Source organism: Neoarius graeffei, chromosome 26 (assembly GCF_027579695.1).
Source record: "Neoarius graeffei isolate fNeoGra1 chromosome 26, fNeoGra1.pri, whole genome shotgun sequence".
Lineage (NCBI taxonomy): Eukaryota > Metazoa > Chordata > Actinopteri > Siluriformes > Ariidae > Neoarius > Neoarius graeffei.
The window spans coordinates 13,198,564-13,210,683 of NC_083594.1; positions in this window are offsets into that span (position 1 = coordinate 13,198,564).

Genomic DNA, 12,120 nt, shown 5'->3' on the forward strand with positions numbered 1-12,120 from the left:
GGATATGGTTTGCTTAGCTTAGAGGCCAATGTTCTTTTACTTTTCAGTAGGCCTATAGCAAACCATTTGGGTATGTGGAAGTTTATTGTTCTTATAGTTAGACGTTCTATGTTGTGTTTTATTTGTTACTGTCACCATGAAATGATTAGTCTGGTTACTGGCAGAGCTTTGTTGATACGTGTGTTTCAATGTCAAGAATGAGTGATATAAGTAGGCACAAGGACAGGCTCCAAACATATAACTAGTTTGAGTAGTCTAAACTGCATCAGTTGTAATGTAAAGGGGCTAGGCAATCCAATCAAAAAGAAGAAAATATTAAGCCAACTCAAAAAACTACATTGCTCTATAGCAGGGCTTTTCAAAGTGTGGGGGGCGCCAGAGTTCTTCAGGGGAGGCGCAACATGAGGAAAAATAAACCAGAATAAGTTACTATTGTGGACATTTAGCGAACTTCAGCTAGCCTTTGCCAGAGACAAAATGGATCGATTTTTAGTACCTAAAGCTACAGTGAGTGAGGAGACAGAGTCTGGGGCAAGCAAAAAAAGAAGGAAGTATGACTACGATTATTTAAAGTTTGGATTTTCATGGACTGGATCTGAAGATGCTCCACTGCCACAGTGTGTTGTCTGCCAAGAGGTGCTACCTAACGATGCTATGAGATGTTTAAAGTGTGCAAAACAAGATGTTTAAAAAAAAAAAGCACAGATGTTTAAAATGTGTAAAAAAAGAGGTTTTAAAAAGCACAGATATTTAAAATGTGTAAAAAAAGAGGTTTTAAAAAGCACAGATGTTTAAAATGTGTAAAAAAGAGGTTTTAAAAAAGCACAGATGTTTAAAATGTGTACAAAAGAGGTTTTAAAAAGCACAGATGTTTTAAATGTGTAAAAAAGAGGTTTTAAAAAAGCACAGATGTTTAAAATGTGTAAAAGAGGTTTTAAAAAAGCACAGATGTTTAAAATGTGTACAAAAGAGGTTTTAAAAAGCACAGATGTTTAAAATGTGTACAAAAGAGGTTTTAAAAAGCACAGATGTTTTAAATGTGTAAAAAATAGGTTTTAAAAAAGCACAGATGTTTAAAATGTGTAAAAAAGAGGTTTTAAAAAAGCACAGATGTTTAAAATGTGTAAAAAAGAGGTTTTAAAAAAGCACAGATGTTTAAAATGTGTACAAAAGGTTTTAAAAAGCACAGATGTTTAAAATGTGTAAAAAAGATGTTTTTAAAAAAGCACAGATGTTTAAAATGTGTAAAACAAGATGTTTTTAAAAAAGCACAGATGTTTAAAATGTGTAAAACAAGATGCTTTAAAAAAGCAGATGTTTAAAATGTGTAAAAAAAGTTTTAAAAAAGCACAGATGTTTAAAATGTGTAAAAAAAGAGGTTTTAAAAAAGCACAGATGTTTTAAATGTGTAAAAAAGATGTTTTAAAAAAGCACAGATGTTTAAAATGTGTACAAAAGAGGTTTTAAAAAAGCACAGATGTTTAAAATGTGTACAAAAGAGGTTTTAAAAAAGCACAGATGTTTAAAATGTGTACAAAAGAGGTTTTAAAAAAGCACAGATGTTTAAAATGTGTAAAAAAGAGGTTTTAAAAAAGCACAGATGTTTTAAAAAAGCACAGATGTTTTAAATGTGTAAAAAAGATGTTTTAAAAAAGCAGATGCTTAAAATGTGTACAAAAGAGGTTTTAAAAAAGCACAGATCTTTAAAATGTGTACAAAAGAGGTTTTAAAAAAGCACAGATGTTTAAAATGTGTAAAACAAGATGCTTTAAAAAAGCAGATGTTTAAAATGTGTAAAAAAAGTTTTAAAAAAGCACAGATGTTTAAAATGTGTAAAAAAAAAGAGGTTTTAAAAAGCACAGATGTTTAAAATGTGTAAAAAAAGAGGTTTTAAAAAAGCACAGATGTTTAAAATGTGTACAAAAGGTTTTAAAAAGCACAGATGTTTTAAATGTGTAAAAAAGAGGTTTTAAAAAAGCACAGATGTTTAAAATGTGTAAAACAAGATGCTTTAAAAAAAGCAGATGTTTAAAATGTGTAAAAAAAAAGCACAGATGTTTAAAATGTGTAAAAAAAGAGGTTTTAAAAAAGCACAGATGTTTAAAATATGTAAAAAAGAGGTTTTAAAAAAGCACAGATGTTTTAAATGTGTAAAAAAAGAGGTTTTAAAAAAGTACAGATGTTTTAAATGTGTAAAAAAAAGAGGTTTTAAAAAAGCACAGATGTTTTAAATATGTAAAAAAAGAGGTTTTAAAAAAGTACAGATGTTTAAAATGTGTACAAAAGGTTTTAAAAAGCACAGATGTTTAAAATGTGTAAAAAAAGAGGTTTTAAAAAAGTACAGATGTTTTAAATGTGTAAAAAAAGAGGTTTTAAAAAAGCACAGATGTTTTGAAAAAGCACAGATGTTTTAAATGTGTAAAAAAGATGTTTTAAAAAAGCAGATGCTTAAAATGTGTACAAAAGAGGTTTAAAAAAACACAGATCTTTAAAATGTGTACAAAAGAGGTTTTAAAAAAGCACAGATGTTTAAAATGTGTAAAACAAGATGCTTTAAAAAAGCAGATGTTTAAAATGTGTAAAAAAAAGTTTTAAAAAAGCACAGATGTTTAAAATGTGTAAAAAAAGAGGTTTTAAAAAGCACAGATGTTTAAAATGTGTACAAAAGGTTTTAAAAAGCACAGATGTTTTAAATGTGTAAAAAAGAGGTTTTAAAAAAGCACAGATGTTTAAAATGTGTAAAACAAGTTGCTTTAAAAAAAGCAGATGTTTAAAATGTGTAAAAAAGAGGTTTTAAAAAAGCACAGATGTTTAAAATGTGTAAAAAAAGAGGTTTTAAAAAAGCACAGATGTTTAAAATGTGTACAAAAGGTTTTAAAAAAGCACAGATGTTTTAAATGTGTAAAAAAGAGGTTTTAAAAAAGCAGATGTTTAAAATGTGTAAAAAAAAAGTTTTAAAAAAGCACAGATGTTTAAAATGTGTAAAACAAGATGTTTTTAAAAAAGCACAGATGTTTAAAATGTGTACAAAAGAGGTTTTAAAAAAGCACAGATGTTTAAAATGTGTACAAAAGAGGTTTTAAAAAGCAGATGTTTAAAATGTGTACAATAGAGGTTTTAAAAAAGCACAGATCTTTAAAATGTGTAAAATAAGATGCTTTAAAAAAGCAGATGTTTAAAATGTGTAAAAAAAAGTTTTAAAAAAGCACAGATGTTTTAAATGTGTACAAAAGATGTTTTCAAAAAGCACAGATGTTTAAAATGTGTAAAAGAAAAAAAATTGTGTACAACAACCATTTTTTAAATACAAATGGAACAACAAAAGTTGTAAGGGGGGGGGGGGGGGGGGGCTGTTGTTTATTTGCTCTGTGAGGGGGGGCTGACTCTCCCACACTTTGAAAACCCCTGCTCTATAGCAATGATCCAAGAAACCCATCTGTCAGAAAAAGAGCATTTAACCATTTAAAGAGAATGGGTGGACCAGGTATTCAGTTCTTCTTATGAAAAGGGGAGAAAACGAGGCGTGGCCATCCTCATTAATAAATCAGTATACTTTAATCAAACAGAAATAGTTAGAGATAAAGATGGTAGATATGTCATTGTAAAGGGAGATATTAGTGGCACAAGAGCAACAATCTACATGCCCCAAATGAAGACAGCTCTGTCTTTTTTAAAGACATAGCTACTCTATTAGCAGACACGGCGGAAGGGGTTGTGTTAATAGGAGGTGATTTCAACTGTGTCCTGAGACAAAACATGGATAGATTACTTGCAGAAGTGGGCTCAGTATCTAGAAAGTCCTCTACACTACAGGCCATGATGAGCGAATTTGGTTTAGTGGATGTATGGCGGCGCTTACATCCCAAGGAGAAGGACTTCACTTTTATGTCACAGGTACATGGCAGTTACTCTCGGATAGATTTGTTGTTAATATCAGGACCGGATCTCTATAGGGTTAAGGAATGTAAAATAGAGCCAATCACCATATCAGATCATGCTCCAGTCTCCTTAAAATAAATATAGGGACAACCAAATCATTTAAATACTGGAGACTCAATGTATCACTGTTAAATAATGATTTAATTAAACTGTTAGGGTTTTGCTGGGATTCGAACCTGGTTCGTTGGTGTGATAATCCAGCAAACCCCCACTAGGCCACCAGGGGGATGACTCAAATGCAGAGGCGTGAGGCGGAAGTAGAAAAAGAATCAAAAGGTTTATTTAAACTATATACACTATATACAGGGCAAAACAAAAGACAAAAAAAAACCAAAGAGTATAATCCAAAAGAAAAGCAAAGTGCAAAAATACAAAAGCTAAGAAGATCAAAAAACACAGTACAAAGGAAACTGGAGATAAACATAACAGCACAAAGACTCCGTGACAAGAGGACTGAACTCAGGGGTATAAATAGACAAACTAATTAAGGACACAGGTGAAGATAATTAGGCAATTAACACAAACACAAAACACAGGAACAGTGGCGGCCTCTAGAGGCCAAAATAAACACGACATGAAAAGGAAATAACAGCGGCCTCTAGAGGCCAAAACAGTCCTAGTCCTAACAGGACCCCCCCCTCTAGGAGCGTCTCCTGACGTTCCCAGGGCGATCCGGATGGGCCGAATGGAAGTCCCGACATAGTTCTTTATCAAGGACATCCCGAGCAGGAACCCAGCAGCGCTCCTCAGGACCATAGCCCTCCCAGTCCACCAGATATTGCAACCCGCCGCGGACCCGGCGGGAGTCAAGCAGGCGATTCACAGTGAACACAGTCTGCCCCTGGAAGATGCGGGGGGGTGGGGGGTTCCTAGGGGCAGGGGCATACGTAGACGTCAGTATGGGCCGTAACAGGGAAACATGGAAAGTGGGGTTGATCCTCAGAGTCCGGGGCAACTGGAGCCGGTAGGAGACAGGGTTCACCCTGCGCACCACCTTGAAGGGGCCAATGTAGCGAGGAGCAAGCTTGCGGTTCTCCACCCGCAGTGGAAGGTCCTTAGTGGACAGCCAAACACGCTGCCCAGGGCGGAAAGCGTGTGCAGGTCTTCTATGGCGGTTGGCCTGAGTCTGGTTGGTTCTGGAGGTCTGTATGAGGGTCTTCCTGACCTTGCTCCAGGTCTTGCGACACCGTCTCACATATTGGTTGACCGAGGGCACCCCCGCGTCCTCCTCCTGGTCCGGGAACAGAGGTGGCTGGAACCCGAATTGGCACTGGAATGGCGACAGCTTGGTGGCCGATGACTGCAGGGTGTTGTGGGCGTACTCCGCCCATGGCAGCCAGGTGCTCCACGATGTCGGGTTATCCATAGCCAGGCCTCGCAGGGTGGTTTCCAGGTCCTGGTTGAGCCTCTCCGTCTGACCATTGGACTGTGGGTGAAACCCAGAGGAGAGGCTGGCAGTGGCTCCGATGACCTTGCAGAACCCGTGCCACACTCGGGAGGAGAACTGGGGCCCTCGGTCTGAGACGATGTCCTGTGGAAGACCAAAGACTCGGAAGACATGATTAAACAAAAGTTTCGCAGTTTCAAGAGCAGAGGGGAGTTTGCACAGTGGTATGAAGCGGCAGGCCTTGGAGAATCTGTCAACTAAGACCAAAATGACCGTGTTACCTTGTGACTCAGGGAGACCCGTGATAAAGTCGACTGCCACGTGGGACCAGGGACGCCGGGGAATGGTCAGAGGATGCAGGAGACCCTGGGGACGCTGTCGTGGGTTCTTGGTTCTGGTGCAAACCTCACAGGACAGGACAAATGACCTTACTTCCTTCTCCATGTTAGGCCACCAGAAGCGTCTTTTCAGGAAGTCCAGGGTCCTCCGAGCTCCCGGGTGGGCGGTGAGAGGGGAAGAGTGACCCCACTGGAGAACCTTGGCCCGGGCTTGATGTGGGACGTACAAGAGGCCTGGTGGCCCCGTCCCAGGACCGGGGTCCTGGCGTTGGGCTCGTCGGACAGCCTCCTCAATACCCCAGCGGACAGGGGCCACAATCCGGGACACAGGGATAATAGGCCCGACTTCATTCTCCCTGTTAGTGGCAGAGAACAGTCTGGACAGTGCGTCAGGTTTCGTGTTCTTGGAGCCGGGGCGGTATGAGAGGGTGAAGTCAAACCGACTGAAAAACAGGGCCCACCTAGCCTGTCGAGGGTTCAGTCTCTTGGCTTGCTGGAGGTACTCCAGGTTCTTGTGGTCAGTCCAAACCAGGAATGGATGTTGTGCTCCCTCCAGCCAGTGCCTCCACTCCTCAAGGGCCAGTTTGACCGCTAGCAGTTCTCGATCCCCCACATCGTACCGGGACTCAGCAGGACTCAGGCGGTGGGAGAAGTAAGCGCAGGGGTGCAGCTTTCCTTCCGAACGTTGAGAGAGCACCGCGCCGACACCACTGTCCGAGGCGTCCACCTCCACGATGAATGGTTGGGAGGTGTCCGGGAGAACCAGAATGGGTGCCGTGCAGAAGCGGTCCTTGAGGTCTTTGAACGCCTTTTCTGCCTGAGGAGACCAGCCATAAGATCCACCTGTCCCTTTGGTGAGGTCAGACATGGGTGCTGCCACAGAACTGAAGTTCCTGATGAACTTGCGGTAGAAGTTAGCGAATCCTAAGAACCGCTGAACCTCCTTAACGGACTTGGGAGTAGGCCAATCCCGGACGGCCAGGGTCTTGGCAGGGTCCATTTGGAGTTGGCCTGTCCGTACAATAAATCCCAGAAAGGAGACCTCGGGAACATGAAATTCGCATTTCTGGGCCTTGGCGAACAGATTGTTCTGTAGCAGCCTCTGGAGAACCTGGCGGACATGGTGGCGGTGCTCCTGCACGGTCTTGGAAAAGATAAGGATGTCGTCGAGGTAGACAAAAACGTATAGGTTAATCATGTCCCTTAAGACGTCGTTGATTAGGGCCTGAAAAACAGCTGGTGCGTTGGTGAGTCCGAAGGGCATCACCTGGTATTCGTAGTGCCCAGACGGGGTGTTAAAGGCAGTCTTCCACTCGTCTCCCTGTCGGATACGGATGAGGTGGTATGCGTTCCGTAGGTCCAACTTGGTGAAGACGGTGGCGCCTTGGAGCAGGTCGAAAGCTGTGGACATCAGCGGAAGGGGATATCGGTTGCGCACAGTGATCTTATTCAGGCCCCTGTAATCAATACATGGTCGGAGCCCCCCATCCTTCTTGCCGACAAAGAAGAAGCCGGCTCCAGCAGGTGAAGTGGAGGGTCGAATAAACCCAGAGACCAGGGCATCTTTGAGGTATTCCTCCATGGCCTTGCGTTCTGGCTGAGAGAGTGAAAACAGTCTGCCACGAGGAGGGGTAGTCCCAGGGAGCAAGTCGATGGCACAGTCGTAGGCCCGGTGCGGAGGAAGAACGGCGGCCCTGCTCTTGCTGAATACCTCCTTGAGATCCCAGTACTCTGTGGGAACTTGAGATAACTCGGTGAGATCAGGGGGCTCGGCAGGAGACACAGGAGAGCTAGAGAGCAGACAAGAGGCATGGCATGCAGGGCCCCATTCCACAACCTGGCTTGTTACCCAGTCTATGCGAGGGTTGTGGCGAGTAAGCCAAGGAAGGCCTAGAATAACTGGGAACTCAGGTGAAGGAATCAGGTGCAGGGATATTTCTTCCTTGTGACCTTGAGACTGGAAGAAAACTGGAGAAGTAACTTGGGTGACTCTTCCATCACCTAACGCTTGGCCATCGAGGGCAGACACAGACAGTGGGACTTCAAGAGGTGCAGTCGGAATATTGATGCTTTGGGCGAAGTGAATATCCATAAAGTTCCCAGCCGCCCCTGAGTCTATCAAAGCTTGACAAGAGTGGACAGACTCACCCCAGGAGATGGAGACCGGGATGTAGATTCCTTGGCCAGGGAGTCCGGGAGAGAGGGTAGGCCCCGTCACAACCCTCCCTCGGCTGGACGGGGCGGTCCTTTTCCCAAGAGTTCGGGACATGATGCTCGGAAGTGACCAGGCTTGCCACAGTAGATGCAGCACTTGTCCCTCCTTCTGCGCTCCCTCTCAGATGCGGAGAGGCGAGTACGACCCACTTGCATGGGTTCTGGACAGTCACTGAAGGAGGTAGACGGTCTCCAGGTAGAGGTAGGGAGGCTGGAGGGGCTCAAGGCTTGGTGGCGTTCTCTCATCCTGTTGTCCAGACGAATAGCATGTGAGATGAGGGTTTCGAGGTCACTTGGGCATCCAATAGAGGCCAGACCGTCCTTGATGGGGTCAGACAGACCATGGTGGAAGGCTGACACCAGGGCAGTCTCGTTCCATCCACTTACTGCTGCGAGTGTTCGGAACGAGATGGCGTAATCTGCGACGCTTCCTCCTTGCCGGATGGACATGAGCTTTCGGGCTGCGTCGGTACTGATGTCTGCCTGATCGAAGACCCGAAGCATCTCTTCAGAAAACAGCTGGAAATCAAAGCACTCAGGTCCCTGTCTTTGCCAGATAGCAGTAGCCCAGGCTCGCGCCTTACCAGCTAATAAGGTGATCACAAAGGCAATCTTGCGGCGATCCGTAGTGTAGGTGGTAGGCTGAAGCTCAAAGGTGAGTTGACACTGGGTGAGGAACTCTCGGCACTCACTGTGCTTGCCGTCATACCTCTGTGGTGCAGGAAGGCTGGGTTCGCGAGGTGAAGAAGGCAGCATTGCAGGAGGCACTGGAGCAGGAGTGGGAGCTGGATCAGGAGCAGGAACTGGATCAGGAGCAGGAGATGCAGGCAGAGATGTCAGCTGTGCCAGGGTTTTCCCAATTTGCTGAAGCAGTTCCTCGTGGCGAGCGAGGGCCTCACGTTGGCTGGTGAGCGTACGTCCATGAGCGTCCATGGTTGCTCTGAAGCGTGTCAAAGCTGCCATAATTCCCTGAAGGTTGGCCGGGTAGACAGTTGAAGCAGCCTCTGCTGAGTCGGTCATGACGGAGTCTTTCTGTTAGGGTTTTGCTGGGATTCGAACCTGGTTCGTTGGTGTGATAATCCAGCAAACCCCCACTAGGCCACCAGGGGGATGACTCAAATGCAGAGGCGTGAGGCGGAAGTAGAAAAAGAATCAAAAGGTTTATTTAAACTATATACACTATATACAGGGCAAAACAAAAGACAAAAAAAAACCAAAGAGTATAATCCAAAAGAAAAGCAAAGTGCAAAAATACAAAAGCTAAGAAGATCAAAAAACACAGTACAAAGGAAACTGGAGATAAACATAACAGCACAAAGACTCCGTGACAAGAGGACTGAACTCAGGGGTATAAATAGACAAACTAATTAAGGACACAGGTGAAGATAATTAGGCAATTAACACAAACACAAAACACAGGAACAGTGGCGGCCTCTAGAGGCCAAAATAAACACGACATGAAAAGGAAATAACAGCGGCCTCTAGAGGCCAAAACAGTCCTAGTCCTAACATAAACAAGAAATAAACAAGGAATTAACAAATTATTTTGAGACAAATGAAGATGACACCATCTTTCCAATAACTTTATGGGAGGGGGCTAAGGCTGTGATGAGGGGCTGTATTATTGCCATTTCCTCTAGATTGAAAAAGCAAAGGTTAAGTAAACAGGATGAGCTAGAGAAAAAAAAATTAAGCAATTAGAAACAGAACATCAACAATCTAAGAAACAAGAAGTATTGCATGCACTGAAAGAGACAAGGAAAAAACTGGATGACTTACTAACTTACAATACAGAGGGGGGTTTAAGATTCATAAATAGAAAATACTACGAAATGGGGAATAAAGCAAGCCGTCTATTGGCTTTCCAATTGCGGAAAGCACAAAGTAGCGGGATAGCGGTGAAATCCTAACACAACCTACTGACATCACAGAGGCTTTTGCCACATCTCATCTCATTATCTGTAGCCGCTTTATCCTGTTCTACAGGGTCGCAGGCAAGCTGGAGCCTATCCCAGCTGACTACGGGCAAAAGGCGGGGTACACCCTGGACAAGTCGCCAGGTCATCACAGGGCTGACACATAGACACAGACAACCATTCACACTCACATTCACACCTACGGTCAATTTAGAGTCACCAGTTAACCTAACCTGCATGTCTTTGGACTGTGGGGGAAACCGGAGCACCCGGAGGAAACCCACGCGGACACGGGGAGAACATGCAAACTCCGCACAGAAAGGCCCTCGCCAGCCACAGGGTTCGAACCCGGACCTTCTTGCTGTGAGGCGACAGCGCTAACCACTACACCACCGTGCCGCCCCAGCCTCCTTTGTGTTGATCGTAAAATTCTTACTTCAATAATAGCAAAAAGAATACAAACAGTGATACATAAACTGGTAAAGCCGGATCAATCCGGTTTTATTAATAATCGTCAAGGTGTGGACAACGGCAGGAGGGCTCTAAACCTGCAATCTATTGCGACCAAAAGGACTACCCCTTCAATGCTTCTCAGCTTAGATGCTGAGAAAGCATTTGATATGGTTGATTGGTCTTTCCTTCAGCAGACTCTCAGATATATGGGCTTTAATGACACATTTATTAAATGGATATGCCTATTTTATAAAAACCCTAAATCTAGGGTTAGAGTGAATGGGCTTTGCTCTAACTTCTTCCCATTGGGACGTGGCACCCGCCAGGGAGATTCTTTATCTCCTTCTTTATTTGCCTTAAGCATAGAGCCACTTGCGGAATTAATAAGGACAAACCCACTCATACTGGGCATTCCTGATGAGGGAATGATTCAACACAAACTGGCTCTATTTCCCGATGACATATTGTTATTCCTAGAACGTCCAATGGATTCTATCCCAGCACTTCTAACTAGTTTAAATAATTACAGTGTAGTGTCAGGATATAAGATAAATACCAACAAATCTGAGGCAATGATGATAAGTGGCGAATGGCCCCAGCAATTAGATGAATTGGTATCCTTTAGGAAATCCAAACAGGGATTTAGATATCTAGGGGTCATTCTGACACCAAAACCAGCACAGCTTTACAACTCCAATTATAACAAACTAGTCAAAGCGATCAAGATGTAAGTAGGTGGGATATGCTGCCTTTGTCCCTTTTTGGCAGAATAGAGTCAGTGAGGATGAATATTCTACCTAGACTCCTTTTCTTATTTCAATCTTTACCAATCCATGTACCACAATCAACACTTAAGCTTCTTGAAAAACGCATATCAACATTTATTTGGCAAAATAGGAGACCCAGAATACGCCTAAAAATATTGATGGCTGGTAAAGAAAAAGGAGGTTTGGGTCTGCCCAATTTTAAAATGTACTACTGGGCAGCCCAACTCAGAGCAATAGTGGCATGGGTGACCAACGATAAAGAAACAGGATGGCTATCCATTGAACAGAATTCCTTAACAGGGATATCACTATCTACTCTCCCTTTTCTTAGTAAGCAGGCTCAGAAAAAGATAAGAATTAATAATATGTGGGTTAAACACACACTAAAAGTCTGGAACAGTGCACAGAAGCAATTAAAAGGGGTTATAGCTCTATCAAGGGCAATGCCCATTTTTGGAAACATTGATTTTCTGACATCTTTGACAGACTTAGCATACAGGAGATGGGCGGAAAAGGGGTTGATTATTGTTAACCAGCTTTTTTAAAACAACACATTGCGATCATTTTCACAACTCAAAGAAAAATTTGACTTGCCCTCAAATGACTGGTATAAATATCTACAAGTACGACATTACATCACTGAGCACACAGATTGGGATAGTCTTAAAAGAGATCTAACTGAGGTTGAAACGTATTTTATACATATTTATCAACAACTGGTATCAACAAAGCATCAGGTATCACGTATACTAGTGCATCTCAAAAAATTAGAATACCATGAAAAAGTTCCTTTTTTTCATAATTTAATTCAAAAAGGTAAACTTTCATATATTCTATATTCATTACATGTAAAGTGAAATATTTAAAACCTTTTTTGTTTTAATTTTGATGATTATGGCTTATAGCTCATGAAAATCAGAAATCCAGTATCTCAAATTATTAGAATATTCCCTAAGATTAATCAAAAAAAGGATTTACAATACAGAAATGTCCAACTTCTGAAAAGCATATTCATTTATACACTCAATACTTGGTTGGGGCTCCTTTACCATGAATTACTGTATCAGTGCGGTGTGGCATGGAGGTGATCAGTCTGTGGCACTGCT